Source organism: Lontra canadensis, unplaced genomic scaffold (genome assembly GCF_010015895.1).
Source record: "Lontra canadensis isolate GAN:19392208 unplaced genomic scaffold, GSC_riverotter_1.0 scaffold17, whole genome shotgun sequence".
Classification (NCBI taxonomy): domain Eukaryota; kingdom Metazoa; phylum Chordata; class Mammalia; order Carnivora; family Mustelidae; genus Lontra; species Lontra canadensis.
In genome coordinates, this window is record NW_022631011.1 from 11,852,654 (window position 1) to 11,870,638 (window position 17,985).

General features: G+C 39.8%; 1 protein-coding gene across 29 annotated transcripts in view; it reads right to left on the reverse strand.

The window, feature by feature from the left end:
- Positions 1 to 17,985, reverse strand: part of DTNA (dystrobrevin alpha) — a 355,367-nt gene that overhangs the window by 182,967 nt on the left and 154,415 nt on the right. For all 29 annotated transcript variants that reach the window (XM_032859621.1, XM_032859622.1, XM_032859623.1 and 26 more), the window contains exon 2: positions 8,399 to 8,528. The gene's annotated coding sequence lies outside the window, so the exon portion shown is untranslated. The remainder of the gene's footprint in view (positions 1 to 8,398; positions 8,529 to 17,985) is intronic.

A 17,985-nucleotide genomic window follows, 5' to 3' on the forward strand; every position in this document is an offset into this window, starting at 1 on the left:
AATAACACTTGACTGACAACCTTCATGTTTGCAGGTATAACCGACACAAAAGCCTCAGAGCTGGAGGCTGTGGGAAACCTCAGAGGAATCCTTTTTATCAGATGGAGGAATTCCCTTTAAGAACTGCGTCTGGGACAGGGATTCACAAGCCCTGCTTCTCAGGCCCCTTTTGCTCTATGGACGGTGGGGAGTGGGAATGGTGGGGGGTGGGGGGGGGTGGGCTGGGGTGGGGGATGGGAGGGTGTTTATATCCGGGTAATTTTACCACTGTACTCAATGTCTGCAAATGTTTCTTGCCAAAGAGACTTGGAAGCGCTGTGGGAATTGCCAGGGATTCAGGAGGTGGCATGCTTCGTGTTACTCGTGGTGGCACTGTTGACCACGCAGGAGGTTCATGAGCCAAGCAGGGTTCTGTCTGTGCAGGTATCAAACGGAACTCTCCCGAATTGAGGTCATGAGAGGCTCATTTGCAGTCACTGAATGGGAAGAAGGGAGCCTTCTCTGGAACACGATGAGCTTTTTTTTTTTTTTTTTTTTTTTTTTTAAATCTCCAAATGTGCCTTCTGTGGATGCTACTAGTCTGGGAAGAAATTCAACTTCAGAGCTGTTCGTACATGTCAGGAAGGGACAATGTCATAATAAGAACATGCTCTTAGAAAAAGACAGCCACCTCACTTATCTATCTATGCAGCTAGAACTGGAAGAAAAATTATGGCAAATATTTATTTGAGTCTGAACATGTATTCTACACACACATAAACACAGAAAAACTTCCAGCCCACTGTTACGGAATTGTAAAGAGTAACAGAAAAGAGAGCTAAGGTATTCATCTATTTTGATCATTTGAAACTATCCGATTCACGGTGGAAGATTTTCCTGAAATAAAGTGTAGAGATTTAAAAGTCAGGTTTTGAAACTTATAAAAATCAACTGATGGTTGAAATACAGGCTAAAACGATAAACTGTCACTCATATGAATGCACTAACATCAAAGCACGTTATGATTAACTTTTGTAAACACATCATAATCCTTAGTTTTCAATAGGAAAGCATTGTTCCATCCATTCTTCTGATGATCGCAGTTTTAAAAATCATACTTACATAAAGGTAAACAGCATCCTGCAAACTCTTCTGGGAAATTAAAGGGGAAATTGGCACACAAAAGATAACTCAACAAGCAGGGACATAACCTGGGGCTGTGAATAGAAGTATTATTTTTTCTAGGATACTATAAATTTATTTTACTCAAAGATAGGCACTGCAGTGTACCTATGATACTTGTATTTTTTAAAAATTCTTTTTCACTCTGTAATATGAAAAAGTTATCCATACAACAGCAGGAGACCAAAGACACAGGCTTGCATCTTTCTGTTTTTTAATAGATGAGGTATTTATAGATTTTACTATTTTACATTTTTAAGAGAAATGAATATGCTACAATCCCTTTAACTGCCATTTTTAGCATCACATTCTGCCTGTCAGCACCTGGACTCTTTTGGTCTTCCCATTCAAGGGCAGTTTATGGCTTTTGTGCTGGGGTCTCATACACGTGCACACCAGACAATAAGCAGGATATGAGCCAGGAAAGCATCTCTGCTTTTGCTCAGCCATATGTCCAACACCTAGCAAAGCTCCCAATAGTTCTCGATAAGTACTTGATGAACAGTAAATCTACTTCTTTGTATTGTAAATAAAACCCAAATCGACCTTGTTTTCTTAGTCTTTTCTTACATGTCGGAACTCCTCTCAGAGGAAAATAAGATCAAGAATATACTAATACTGGCTAGTTGTATGATGGACAGGAGGTAGGTGGTAGGAGACTCACCCAGGTCCTAGTCGTGACTTTGCTGCTAATTTGGGGGGTTGTACTTAACCTCTCGGCCTCAACTTTTGCAAATGTAAAATTAAGAGTTGCTATGGTCTCAATGTTTGTGTTGTCCTGAAATTCATACGTTGAAATCCTAATGCCAAATGTGATGGTATTACAATGTGGGGATCTGGGATTGATTAGGTCATGGGGGTGGAGCCCTCATGGGTGGGATGAGTGCTTTTATAAAGGAGGCCTAACAGGGCTTCCTAGCCCCTTCTGCATGTGAGGACACAGAGAGCAAGTGGCTGCTTTGAACCAGGAAATGGGCCCTCACTAGAATGTGACCCTGCTGGTTGGTGTCTTGATCTTATACTTCCCAGCCTGTGGAACAATGAGAGATAAATCTCCATCTTTTATAAGCTGCCCAGTCTCTGGGATTTTGTTATAGAGGCTTGAATGGAATAAGACAAGGGTCCAGGTTAAATAATCTGAAATATCCTTTCTGATACTTAAGTCCTGTGATTCTAAGACATAATCTGTGGCAAATCAAAATAGGATGTTACCTGAAATAATTATGCCTTATTTATCTCGGGCCCCCAGGGGCCTAACACAGAGCCTGGGAATCTCAGAGATGTATAATATATATTTAAAGAAAAAAATGAGTGAATGATCATTATAGGTATAAATGTGGCCTAAGCATCATCAGGATTTTTCACCAGTGGAAGAATCCCTTCTTTATGGATACTGACTTTTGCAATTAAAATTAAGTCAGAGAGTGGTTTGGGCAAATTTTCAGTTTTATTCAAACCAGTTATTATTCTTATACATGATATTTGAATAGTGTGATTTTTAGAAAAATTCAGAACACATTTATGTACTCTGTTAAGAAGGGACAACAGTGTTATGCCTACAGAATTTTTATTTTCATACAAATTTTTATAATTAATTATAAATATTCATTTGTAAATATTTTTAAGGAGAAAAAAGAAAAGGGGGCAGAAATCCTTGCCTTCAAAAGGCCCCAGCACTGGTGGTGATTCTATATAACATATAGCCCTAAAATTCTATAAGTCAATAGTGTTAAGACATCATTTCCGAGCTTCATCGATGCATGAGGTTTTTGCATAGTCTCAGAACCACAAGGTGCTGTACCTTTGACAATCTTGTTCCACAGAAATAGTCCTAATTTTAGCATCAGCCTAAGCATAAACTTATTTGCCAATGAGAAACAGATCTATAGACTTATAAATAGCTTGCTTCTCAGGAAGTATTTTAAATGGAAAATTCTAGCATTATCTTACATACATATTCTTCTTCTAGGATTAAACTGGAAAGCTCTTTTAGTGAGGCAGTTTGCTGCAGTGGAAAGATAGGACTTCACACTTTCATTCTGCCACTTAGCAGATACGTGACATTGGCAAGTTATCTACGCTCTTGGAACCCTAGTTTTCCTATCTGAATAAGGAGGGAAACAATAGCTAATTTGAGAGGATATTATGAAAATTAAATTAGATAATGTTCAGGGAGCACGTGCTTGGGTGCTTGGCGTAATGCCACCAGATCCCCTCTGTAAGGTGATCTAAGGGAGCTCTCCCTTTGCTAGTAATGCTGGACAAAGTGCTATGATCTTCATTCACCACACTTGAAACACGTAGTACATCTCCAAATAAGACTCCCCAGGCTTCATTCAAAACCAAAAAAGGAGGCTGCTGTGAGCTTGGTATAGGTGATTCAAAGAGAAAGAAAATACTTGGCATTTGTCCTTGGTGAAAATTTTAGAGGAAAGATAGACAGATAACAGGAGAAAAGGCATGAGGCTGTGAGTGAGTGAATGAGATCCCTTTTCTTTCTCTTGTTTATAACTGGAGCTGATCCGGTAATGGCCTAAAGGGCCATGTGAATTCAGAGAAAGACAGATGACAACTGCTGACCCAGGAGGAGGTCATCAAGGACTTCAGTGAGATGTTAGCAGAAACGGCTCTGATGGATCTTGCACAAGGACTGGGATATCGCAAGTCCCTGGAGATTGCCTGTATGTACATGGGTGACAGGGGTTTGCAGACGAGCATGGATGCCAGGAGCGTCTAGGCAGAGGAACCAGCATGAGCAAAAGTCAAAGCACAAAGAGCACGGCTTAGAGAAGGTGGATCAGATGATTCCTGAGCTAGCCAAGATCAACTGATGAGGAGCAAAGTGGACCTTGAAGCTCAAGAGGTCTGTTGTGCCTATATTGTGACACACTAGGGAATACATGGGATGGATTTTGTTCTGCAGTAGATGGGGCAGCCAGCACTGGCTTCAAGACTGAAGTGGCTTAGGGTGATTAGATCTTGTTGGCTCCTGTTCATTGGGCACCTGTGATGTACCAGAAACTGTGCTTTGTTGTTTTATGGATCTCCTTTTCTAGTCTTCATGACAAATTATACATAACTTTTCAGGTAAGGATCTAAGGCTCTGAGAGGTTAAGTAACTCACTGCTCAAGATTACACATTCTTCAGTGGAGCAAATGAAATAAAAGGAGGAATAGGATTTTTAAAATATGAATTTCAGGTTAAACCATTAAAGCATGGGACTAATGAAATTTGAATGTAAATTAGGAAGTTGATTTAGACGGCCATGTTTTAAAAGAAAAGGAGAATAGGAACACTGAAAGAGGGCATTTGTGGTTCAAAGTGAGGCCATTCAAGATTAGGGTGAGATCTCTTAATATATAGGCATGTTCTGAAATTATGTAAGATTTTTAATAATAAAAAAATGTTGCTTCTGTGTTTGAAAGATACTTCATCATTATATTACATGAGAGAGAGTGAGCGTAATAATTAAGAGTGCAGGGTCTGAAGCCAGACTGTCTAGATTTGAATTTTTACCCCCAACTTAACCTCAGCAGATGATTTAACTTCCTTGGCCCTAGTTTCCTTTTCTTTAAATAAGGAGATATAATATTACCTATTACATAGGATTGTTTAAGCATGAAATGAAGTATATGTCTATATAGAATAGTGTTTGGCATAAAGTAAGAACTCAGTAAGCATTAGCTATCCTTGCTTTGGGGCTTAGTCTTCATTCCCCAACCATTTATTTAGAAATTATCTACAGTGAACCAAGGATTAGGCCAGTTTCCAGGAATACCAAGGATGGATTACAGATGATTTCTGTCTTTAAACACATTTGATTCTTTCCAATATCATACTTTGTGGCTCAGCAGAGATACTCTTGATTACCTCTTGTTCAAAGCACTTTCCTGCATTATTTTGGCACCAGTGATTTAAAATTTCCATTTACAATGGAGAGTAAGGAATAATACCTCCTCTCCTCCACCCTTCCTCCAATATGACATTAAGATCTGTTCAGCCTGAGCTTTCCTTTATGACATGTTTCCCTTGACCAACTAGGAAACATCATGAAGTTAGTGAGATTAGTTCCATAGTCCCCTCCTACTTATGTGTACCAAATCCTGAGAAGCTGAGTGTTTACTCCCTCAGAAGTCTCTGGCCTGCTAATTCATTAGACTTGTGTGTGATGTACTATGTATTATTAATGGATGCATTTCTTTCCCCAAGAGTATTTTTTTTCTAAATATGACTTTATAAAGCCTCATTTCCATAAGCTGGAGAGAAATGTTAATGATTAGAATCTTCAGTGCTCTACCAAACCTAAGGAAGCTTTGTTTGGAGAATATCAGTTATGCAGCGCATCTTCAACCACACCATAAAGCTCTTCATTCCTGTGTCTCTCAATTTTGGGTTATCAAGGGATCCAAGTAATTCTGCTTGTGATGGCATTTTCACATTGTCTGAAAGGATTCTCAATTAGGCACTGCAGGTTTAATATTGACATTGTTTGAACAAATGAAAATTGTTGGTAGGAGGGACACCATGTCCTTTTGAAGGTACCCACAATATATTAAAATGGACAGATGGGGCGCCTGGGTGGCTCAGTGGGTTAAGCTGCTGCCTTCGGCTCAGGTCATGATCTCGGGGTCCTGGGATAGAGTCCCGCATCGGGCTCTCTGCTCAGCAGGGAGCCTGCTTCCCTCTCTCTCTCTCTGCCTGCCTCTCCATCTACTTGTGATCTCTGTCTGTCAAATAAATAAATAAAATCTTTAAAAATAAATAAATAAATAAAATGGACAGATGAATAGACACGATAACCTCTGAGAAAAGATTGAAAAGGAAAATGTCTACATAAGTAAAGGAGAAGGAAATGAAAAAAAGCAAGGTTTAAGCATTAAAATAACTCAGGGAAGTGATTTCATGAAAAGCTAGTTTAATATCAAGGAAGCCCTTTACAGCGGGATATTGTTTACCTGCCCAAAAAAGACAGATACAAAGTGGCATCCGATCACTTAACTTTCTAACAGAGTCAGTATTTATTATAGGAAATGGGAGCTGATCAGATCATAAGGCATCTTCAAGTAGCAGACAACCATTACCAAAAGAGAGAGGTCGGATCCATAGTCAAATAGATCTGAAGCTCTGGACTTAAATGTGAATGCAGGAATGGGACTGAGGCCCGAAGAAGCAGTTCTTATCTGTACTTTGTGAAATGAATTTAAAAACTAAAAATCATATTTGGTATATATCTGATAATTTTTTTAGGAGATTTTATCTATTTATTTGAGAGAGAGAGAGAGAAAGAGAGCGAGCACACAAGCAGGGGGAGGTGCAGAGGATGAGAGAGAAGCAGACTCCCTGCTGAGCAGGTGGCCCAACTCCATCTCAGGGTCCTGGGATCATGACCTGAGCCAAAGGTAGCAACTTAACTGACTAAGCCACCTAGGTATCCCCATTTCTGAGAATTTAAAAATTTTCCTATTAATTTGATATGCAAAATAAGAATATGACAACAATTTTGTTAGCAGCAACAAATTAATGCTACAACATTGTACAGCTTAGAATATGGCTTTCGATATATTAAATTTTTTTCAGTGTAGAAAAATCCAACTCTATGTTTAACTTGAAGTGTACCTCCTGAGAATCATTTTTCTTGGCAGAAGCAAGTAATCCTTGTTCATTTTTTCTCTAATACTTGTGGGAGAAATTAATGAAGGCCTGGTTGGTCATTTAGAATCTAACCAAGAAAAGGGAAAACACTCTAAATATTTTAAACAGATGGAATTTAATCTAGAGAAATGGTTACATGGATGATGGAAGAATTTTGAGCTAAACAGGGGATCAACTGGGAGATCAGCAGAGGCAGGAAGCCAAAGGCATTACCACCCACAGGTCTCAAGGGAGAAAGGGAAGAGGTGATATTAGTGGAGCTCAGAGTTCAAGGTCACTGGGGTAAGCTGGAGACAATGGGGGTGAGTCTTGGTGGGAGGAAATATTGTCCATAGGGGTCAGTCCCCATGGAACCAGTAGAGTAGGAGCAGAGCAAGGAATGGACGAGAAAGTAAAAGCTGTCACAGACCAGCAGAACTGAAAAACAGTATTCAGTAAACATGTTTCTCATTTTCATTTTCTCCTCCAGAGTGTTATGCTAGGAGAACTGATTTACTGATAGTTTTAAATCACTCTATGCTCAGTGCCTGGTAAGTATGTTCCAAAAATATCTTGTAAATAAATGAAATCATCATTTTAGTTCCACATATAATCTCAGTAAAACAAATTTACACACCCCAAAGATTATGAGAGAATGAGCACCTTTACTTTGAAGTTAATAAAAAGTATAAAGGAAACATCAGTATCTTCTGGTTTAGATTAAGAAAGTGGTCAATGCTCTATCAGTTGCATTGTTCTATTCAGAATTGTGAACAGAGGTTTATTCTGACATTCTGGAAATCACCATTCTTCAAAGTAGATCATAAAACCACACTTTGAAAACTGGACTCTGGAAAAGGTGGAAAACCACACAATTTCCTAAAGAAGACCACCACTTAGTTCCTCCATTCCTTTCCATTCTGCTGAGAAATGATAATGGTAGATTGCCAATTAATAGTAAAGCACCAATTTGCAGGCTTTTGTGTTTTGTAGCATGGCAAGGTAATTATGGATGATGATGTAAAAAATATTTACCCACCCTTTTTATGGCCAAGCAAAACCAAGCTTAATGTGTGTGAGCACATGTGTGTGCTTAATCATACAGAGTAGTTTAAAAACCACACCTAACCTAAACCATGTCCTACTTGAATTTAAGCAGGATAAAATCACCCCACGGGCGCCTCTGGAAAGTTACCCTTGTATTGCACACACAGACTTGGTACCGATTCAATGGTCACTACTGCTATCAAATTTTCCTCTAGCAGTTTTGCCTCATTCTGACTTATTACTCTGATACTAAATCCTTCTACATATTTAAAAAATGAGATGACCTTTGGAATAGAATGAAGTATTCCAGCATTTGCTTAATGGGAGCCTGGAAGAATGTCAGGGTGTCTGTATCTCATACCTCATACTTCAGGAGATTCCTGACAACAACAACAAAACCATGGAAGGCACAGAAACTAATACCATGTGGCCTCTCACCAGAGGTACAGAACACTGATAACATTCAACCCCATTTTCATTTCATGCAAAGGAGAGAAGCACTTTTAAGGGAAAATAGTGCAATGTCCATCTTAAATTCTTTGCTTTAGACACACTCACCTAAAATTCAATGAAGAAACAGCATGAACTTTCCAAAACCATCTATTTTCTCTTCTTTGAAATGGCAGGTGACTATGGCATCTAAAGACTTCCCAAGAACTTCATCCAGGGATTGGTAAATCTTATTTATCTGCAATGGGAAAATACACTTTTATTTAGCTAAGCAACTTATACTTACATCTTTATTACAGATCTAGAACACACAGTCTTTTACAAATCCCCCATACACTAATAATGGTCTGTAGTACTCAACTCATAACCTTGGTTTTCATTTACCATAAGAAATATTTAGGAAAATGGATATTTGTGCTAGAAGTCACTTTATAGATGAGGATAGTGAGGCCAGAGATTGTGTGTGTGTGTGTGTGGTGACTGTCTAAGATTAAGCAGCTGGTTACTAACAGAGAGTGGCCTTGAACCTTGGGCATCTGATACACCTCTTTAGTTTTAGTTGATTAAAAACCCAGAAAGGGGAAAACATGGAATCTTCTGTCTTTCCCAAGTAAGTAATTTTCTGGAATGTTGTGTCACCATAATTTCTACCAAAGTCAAGGAAATTACAGCTGAGGTCAGAGTCCTCAGACCAGCATTTCCTATAATGACTTAGGCCTGAGCAATCCTAAGTAGATATCCTACAAGAGTTGACTACCACACAGGCAACCTGACATTATTTAATGATGCATATGATTTATTACGTTATGTAGTAATAACAAATAATAAATAGTTCGTAAAATTGCCCATTAATGTTTTTTTAACAAAGCTGAACAATTTTCTCATCTTTTGCCTTCTGGGAAAACTCACAGAGTAAAAGTGGGAGAGAGAGGTTTGAGATGGTAGTTCCCAGATTTCCCAGTGGTGACCCAGGCACCCACTCACCGTCTGCCACCAGCTCATCTTTCCCAACAATCTCTCTCATCCGTCCCTTGTCCCTTCTTCTCCTTACCAACTGCACAGGCTGGATGTTACTATCCCAGGGGCTGGCGAGCTTGAAGCTGCAGGGAGTTGAAGCTCAGGAAATCCCATGCTAACATGAAGGAAAAGAGTGGGAAGGGATCACAGATGTTGAAGGGGAGAAGGCGTCTGATGACAGTGGGGGTGGAAAAGGAAGGGACAGGAGCCTAGTTCTGCACCCTGGATGGGAGAAAGATGCCCTCTGTCTCCAGCCCCACGCCTCCACATTCCCTCCCCGCTGACTTCTTCAAACCCAGTTCTCCACAAGGATTATGGTAATTATTTTAGCTCTCATTGCTTCTGGCATCCTGTGATTCTAGGTTCCTAGAGAAAATTCTATATAATAACACCCCCTTGCTCTAATCCAAGTTTTCAGATATATTCATTATTGGAGGAGATTTGTCTCACAGGAGATAAAGACATTTTCACAACATAATGAACCCTTGTTCTGTGTCACATTAGAACCCAGCCATCTTTCTCCGTACTTAGATTCTAGATACATACATGGATTTGGCATTTTTTGAGTTAAATGTATATTACAACAGTAGTGCTTTCAATATTTTTTGCTTTCTCAAAGTACATGTTAGCTTTTTTTTTTTTTTTAATTGGGGATTCGGGTAAATTAGAGCTATGCATCTGGGAATAAGTTATGTATTAAAAATATTCTCTCTCCTTCATGAAGGCAGCTCTGTGAGCCCCAACATCAGGAAATAAAGTGGAACTCTTAAACAATCTTATATGCTTTTATATAAGACTATAGAATGTATATCACACACAGAGAAACTGACATCTAGCTGTATCTACAATCGAGAGTCACTCAAGATAGCCTTTGGTACTGGCCTGGGGATCTCTTAGCATCATGCTGTTGGTTTCTGCTCTTCTTGGCTACTTGGATAAAGATGTTTTGCATTTTTGTTTTCTGTGTAGGTCCCTGGGTTATCTCGGACTGTAAGAGACTAGGAGGGAGACAATGCTCAGATGGAGATGCTATATTGAAATAGCCCATGGATGGCCCAGGCTGCACGCCTTACGCGAGATCTACAACTCCAGTAAAGGTTGTAACTTGAGTGATACCTTGATTGTAAACTAGCTTTCTTGCTTGCTGTTCTTTCTCCACCTAGGAGTGGCTCTGTTTCAGTTTGTCTGGCACAGACAGTGATCAAAAGCAGAGGTTGAATCTGGAGGCAGTTCTCACCCTATCCCTCTTGGCTTCTATCCTGTGACGACTCTAGATCACGCAGAAACCAAATATCTATAATCCTTTCTTTCTACTCTGAGCCGCAGGGTGATGGTCTCCCAAAGTGCCACAGAATTAAAGGCATCCATCCAACTCTCCTCTTGCTGCAGCCCACTTGCAAAGCAAAAGTCGCAAGTGAACATTGGGTGGGAATAAAAACAATACCTTCCTCCCTTCGAAATCTTATTTAAATTCTGTATCAGCTACTAAATTCTCATTTGAATAACTTGTGATGAGAAATTAAAACTTAGTGTCATGAGATAAAATACAGTCTCTTTTTTCTAGCTCCCTGAAAAGCGTTCAGTCACTGTCTGATTGAAGGTAGGAGTCAATATCTTACCACAAGAGAAAGGAGTATTTTGTTAATTTGGGGTGCCATATTTTAGACATATGGGTTGGGCAGAAGTGGCAGGAGGCAGATTTTTGCTTAATAAAAGAAACCCCTCAACACAGAACACACAAAAATAGAATGGGCCACCTAAAAAGGATAGTAATTTTTAAATTAATGGTATCAGCTCAAGTGAAGGCTCAGTAATATCACCTGTGATGGTGGGATTCTGTCAAGCATGTGCATTCCTTACACAAGGATGGTGGAAGTGGTCCCTCCCAACTGAGATCACGTGGGAGCCAACGAGATATTAGACTGGAGTGGAGTTAATCACATTTTTGTCTATATTTATGTCCTTGCTGATCTTCCCACCTAAAATAGTACTCCCTCCTCACGATCTACTGCTCACTCAGATATATTCTGAGTCAACTATATAGCACGTCAACTATTACTATTTATTCATTGTTCGTCACTTCACGTTAGAATAGAAGCTCCACAAAGGCAGGAATCTTGTTCACTACTATATCCCTGATGCTTTGAACACTGCCTGACACAGAGCAGGCCTGCAGTACTATTTATGGCATGAATAATACATAAAGATTTGAATTTCTCTCTCTCTCTCTTTTTTACATTTCTCTTTTCTCATAAATAATTGGCCCAGTTTCCTCTTTCTTACCCCTATCAGTTCGCACCATGCTAAAAATAGTTTCATCACAGCTGGAGGAATTCAAAGGCCTTTACTCACATTGAGAAAAATAAAGAAAACAAGTAGGCATTTTGTCTATTTTCACTGTTATGTAGGAGAAAGATTGTCAACGGATTAAAAGGAGGTTTGGAGATGGTGCTCTCCAGTGTTTATGCCCTCGTCTTCTTTTTTAGCAATGCTTGGGAGACTATTGTGCCACGATTCTAATCTACTGATTTCAGAAGTTGGAAGGGAGCTCGCTTTCAGATCCTGTCCAGGTCATAGGGGGCCGGTTCCATGTTATGAGAAGCAGCTACAGGTGATGACGACCATAGACTTGCAAGGGGTGTTCCAGAGAAATGCAAAGATGGAGAGCCACACGGCATTCAGAAACATATGAAACTCTGTCTTTTCTGGTTGGCATAAATTGTAGGGGCTATTAAAGCATTTTGGCTAAGAATGATGAAAGTCGCTTGAGAAACAGTATCTACTTGTCTAAATAATTTCTCAACGACTGACATAGGTTCTGTTTTGTTTATGAGTGACTTTTTGTTGTCATATTCACAATTGGCATGCTAGGGCCTCATGCCAGAGCTGAGGCCGAGCTCAGGGTCCTGGCCACCCCTCTTCAGCAGACACAGCATCAGCCAGATCTCCAATGACAAAGAAGCTGGAAGGAGAGGAGAAACAATTCTGAAAGGTCCCCGCAGCATATTCTGGTGCTATAGAAAGGGGACAGAACTCTGATCAGAAGTTGGGGTTTTATTTTTGTCTCTCTACTAAGTATTGGACAAGTCATTTACTGTTAACTGGGTTTCTGTTTTTTCAGAGTAAACTGAGAGTGTTGGTCTAGACCAATGGTTCTCAACCCTGAGGTGATTTTGACCACCTCAGGGACATTTGGTGATGTCAGAGGTATTTTTAGTTGTGGAGGGAAGAGAGGTGCAACCAGCCTCTAGCAGGGATGCTACTGAATATCCTACTATGTACAGCACAGCCCCCAACAGAAAATAATTATCCAGCCCAAAATGACAGTCATGCCATTCAGAACCATCTAAACCCGGTGTAGACACTTCAAGTACCTCCCTATTACCAATATCGTTCTATAATTTTACCACTGGTCCCATCTAGACCTCTGAAGTTGCACAAGATAAGCTTAATTCCCCTTCTGAAGCTTCCTCCAACTCTACATACCACACCAAGCTCCTTCCTCTACCTCCCAGCTCTGTTCTTAGATGCCCTCCACCCCCAGACCTTGATGGTTCCACAACAGCCTCTGAGGTCCTTCATTATAGCACATGTGACCGTGTCAAACTGCCAGTGATTTTCTTATGTCTCCCTAAGAACATGTGCAATGGGAGGGCAAGGACTGTCTTGTTCATTTTCTCATCATCTTGAGCATGTCATCTTTCATGAGGGATAATCATCCTCACTACATGTCTGAGTAAATCACTGATCGGTGGAACAATCAGCGAACGTGAAGCTCATCATTTTCTCACCTGGTACCTACACAGGCTTGTGATATAAACCTATCCAGATCATCTCGCCAGATTATTATTTATTGGCTTAAGAATGTCAAAGTGCCTTAGGAAGCTACGGTAAGTAGCTGTGTCTGTGGGGTAGACACAGACACAAATGGGACTAAATTGGACGAAATTGAGAATCACCCCAGACACAATGATAGTAGGGCAGAGTCAGGGAGAAGACTGCTGGAAAGGAGGCCTTTCTGGATGGCTTTAAAGCCGGGGACAGACTAATGCTCAGGGACAGTTGGGCACCCTCTCTATTCTAAGGATTTGTTCTTGTTGACACAGAGTTCAGTGTGAGAACTAGGCAGGTCTTGGCTGTTTCTACATATTTCCTATTAAGGGCATCATAACAGACTGTTGCTTCAAGCTCTTACGATGAGAAAGCTGTGGCTCTGGGACAATTGAGCTGTTCAGATCCAGTGTGGCCCCATCACAGAAAGGCAAGATCATAGAGCCTGGTGGACTCCTCCCTCCTGGGATTCTAGGTCCCAAGGGAAGCCCTAGCGAGCCTGGCTGCATCTGTCTCTATGAAGTTCTTACATCTGTCCAAATAAGGACATTAATTTCAGCGGGAGTTGTACACCTGTCGTTTCTGTCAAATTATAGTCTAATGTTTCAGAAACATGGGATATACCTCACGATTTACAGAACATAGGGGGGCGCCTGGGTGGCTCAGGGTTAAGCCTCTGCCTTTGGCTCAGGTCATGATCTCAGGGTCGTGGGATGGAGCCCCGCATCGGGCTCTCTGCTCAGCGGGGAGCCTGCTTCCCCCTCTCTCTCTATCCGCCTCTCTGCCTACTTGTGATCTCTCTGTCAAATAAATAAATAAAATCTAAAAAATAATAATACAATAAATAAAATAAAAAAATAGGTTCCTATACAGGGAAAGTAGAGTTCCTGCCAGACTGCCCCTCTCTGTCACCTCCTTTCCTACTCCCTGTAGCACATCAGAAGACCACGAGAGAATATTTGAGCCAGTGTGAGACAGCAGCAGGCTGTTCAGTTTCCCTCCTGATATTTCACCAACAGACAAGGCTAAAACATCATTCTTCCTCACTTAGGCTAGAATAAGATAAAGCAGAAAGAACAACAACATTTGGACAAAACAGCTGTCAGAGGGAATGGACGTACACGTTCAGCAATGAATGGAGAATTTTTTACAGCATAAAGCCAGAGGCCTGCTGACATTCAGGAGTTCTGAAGGAAAGACTATGGTGACTTGCCTGTCAACATCAGTTCAACTGGGTACTCAGTCAATTGTCTTAAAGGTACCAAGAAGGAAGAAGGGGGTTTATACAGAAAGTCTCAGATCTGTTTTGTGTGCGGCGTTTTTTTCATAGGCATTGCCTTTGTGTTTCTTTCTTTGTATCCTACTGTAAGGATAAGGCAGTTGCATACCCAGATGATGTTTGCATTTTAAAAAGACATCCCTCACCCTGTGTGTTTAGTGACGCGCACTGCACCTGGCCAGTGCTCCTCAAAGAGGGGTTCAGCCACTAAGAACTTACTTAAGGGCCATAGCTTTTTTTCCTCTCTGAAAATAACCAGTGTAAAAGATAATTAGTTATATGCTAGTATTTATGAATAAACCAGTTTAATAAAAATGGATCAGGAGATCCACTTTGGAAACTTACAAAGTTATTTGGTAATCAAAGTAATAACTTTCTAAGAAATGTGGAAAATATAATACATTATAAAGAAAGTTAATTAAAAAAATAAAAAAATAAAGTTAAATGTCACCCACATTATGCTGCCCAGAGGCAATCCCTGTGAAGATGTTATACATTACTTCCTTTTTTTTTTTTAACATTTTATTTATTTATTTGACAGAGAGAGATCACAAGTAGGCAGAGAGGCAGACAGAGAGAGGGGGAAGCAGGCTCCCCACTGAGCAGAGACCCCGATGTGGGGCTTGATCCCAGGACTCTGAGATCTGACCTGAGCAGAAGGCAGAGGCTTTAACCCACTAAGACACCCAGGCGCCCCTATACATTTACTTCCAATTAATATACACACATATATATTTGCACACACATATATACACACACATAATTTTTAGTGAAATTGAGGGATTGTAAACTATATATAATTTTGTTGGAAGTTTCTTGTTTGTTTTACTTTTTGTATTCTATTATTAGTGATCCATACATATTCAGCGTAAGTACTCCCCCCCCTTATTTTAAAAGATTTATTTATTTAGGGGTGCCTGGGTGGCTCAGTTGGTTAAGTGTCTGCGTTTGGCTCAGGTCATGATCCCAGGGTCCTGGGATCCGGCTGCACATTGGGTTCCCTGCTTAGCAGGGAGTCCGCTTCCCCCTCTCCCTTTGTCCTACTCCCTGCTCATGACCACCCTCGCTCAAAAGATTTATTTATTTATTTGAGAGCGAGCGAGAGAGAGCACATGCACCCGGTGGGGGAGGGGCAAAGGCAAAGGGAGAGAGAAAATCTCAAGCATACTCCCCTCTGAGTGCAGAGCCCAATTCATGGCTGGATCTCATGATCCAGAGATGATGACTTAGCCAAATTCAAGAGTTGGATGCTTAACTGACTGAGCCACGCAGGCATCCCAATACCTCCGTTTTATTTGGCTATGAGATTATTTAATCAAACTTCTTTTTTTTTAATTTTTAATTTTTTTATTAACATATAATGTATTATTAGCCCCAGGGGTACAGGTCTGTGAATCGCCAGGTTTACTATTTAATCAAACTACTTAATGAAAGGATATGACATATATGAAGTTATGGGACATCTGTAGTCACGAAATGACTCTTCATTTTCTTTCAGTACTTTAACACACTCACTTTCACACAAACCACATTTCTGCTCCCTTTCAGGGTAAGGCAGTAGATCATCTTTAGTAGTGCTTATTTTGTTACAGAAACCTCTGTTGCACCAAATCCACGTATCCCAAAATATAAGATAAAGAGGAGTCATTTTCCCAGATTACACATTTAAAAACAGAGTGATTATCTCCTACAGTATCTTTTTATAAAGTACAATTGCAAACCAATGAGTGTCTCCTTTACTCACACAAACAATCACTAAACTTAAGTATCTCCTGTTTTCTTAGATGAACATCTCATCTCATGAATTAAGAACATGCAACTAAAACAAATCACAGGCAATATACACTCCATAGTGATGACCTCATTAAACCTTTAAACTCTCCATGTTGAAACTAATTCCAAGTAGGGCAAAAAGATTAACATATTTTTGTTACCCGGGAAAAAAAAATATATATTTACCCAAGATCAGTCTTTTGTCTCTTGCATACAGTATACCTGCCAATTTGGTAAAAAAGAGAATTACGTTGAACTTGGAAGGTTAAATCGTAATGTGCCAAACATGAATTCAATTAATTTTTAAGAAGAAAACTTTTTAATTAGCCACACACAGGTATATCATAGATTCTACTGAAATCTCCCTGGGAAGACGTGACTAGCATTATCACACTCAGATTTTGTGTTTATTCATTTGTTAAAGTGCTGCCCCATTTGAAGAGACTAATGATACAATGGTACAATGGGACTTGATGTGAGTGTGTCTGTTTGATTTTACCATGATGTAAAGATCAAAACAAATAGAAAAGAAGAAAGGAAGGAAGGAAGTCATGAAACTGGATATAGGGGGGAAAAAAGCAAAAATTCAAAAAAGATTTTCTAGGACCTTTGCCAGCTATCTTAGTGACGTTAAAAATGCCTGGGGGGGGGGGGGGTGGCAGGGGGGGGGACGGGGTGGCTGGATAGGGGAGTAAATGTTTGTCTGCAGAGTACCAAACCTCCCACAAATACCCTAAGTTAATTTTTTGTACTAAGACACGGAATTCCACATTTTTGAAAAACATTACTCTTCTCTAAGAGGCATAAAACCTAGCCATAAAGCTCAAGTTCATAAAACAACATGTATGCAAATGCAGCTGTTATTGGGATGCAATTTCAGTGACAAATTCTCTGGCATGAAAACCAGATTCTTACTTATTTATTTCCTTGCAATATTTCTTGTACATCTTGTTTCCCCAGAAACAAATATTTATGTGAATAATCTGGATGGGTCTTTTCTTAGACAAATAAATCTTTTTTTTTTTTTTTCTTTTTTTCTGGAAATCATAAAGGGAAAGAAGGATCTGATTCTGGGAATGAATGTTCAGGCTTTGCCCTTCAGTAATGTACTTCTACCTTGACTGATGGCCTTGAATATGCCATATGCTTAGTAGCCACCTGAGGGCTACTAAGAATCTGACTCACCATTTTCATCTGACTCAGAGGGGAGGAGTATCTTTTTTAAAAATGAAGGTAAAAGATAAAGCATTTAATTTGATATGAGTAAGGTGCCATGCCACTTTGAAGTTAAAAAAAAAAAAGATGCTATTTCCCATATCATAAGCTTCACAGACATTTTGTAGTGAAAACCCGAAAAAGCTTCTGTTTCTGTGTGTTCGATCTATCAATATCTCCTATTAGAAATTGACTTAAAATATTTATTTATTGACTTAAAGTATTTACTTATAGATTTATTTATGTAACAATGACAAACCCATTTGATATAACATAAATGATATCTATTTTTAATAAAAATAGCAATATTTTCCCAAAACAAAAAAATATAGTGAGACATATGGCCTGGTTTTACATTTTGGGAAGTCTCTTTAAAAAACGTTTGGCTTGGGGCACCTGGGTGGCTCAGTGGGTTAAAGCCTCTGCCTTCAGCTCAGGTCATGATTCCAGAGTCCTGGGATGGAGTCCGACATCGACATCGGGCTCTCTGCTCAGCAGGAATCCTGCTTCTTCCTCTCTCTCTCTCTCTGTCTGCCTCTCTGCCTACTTGTGTTCTCTGTCTGTCAAATAAATAAATATA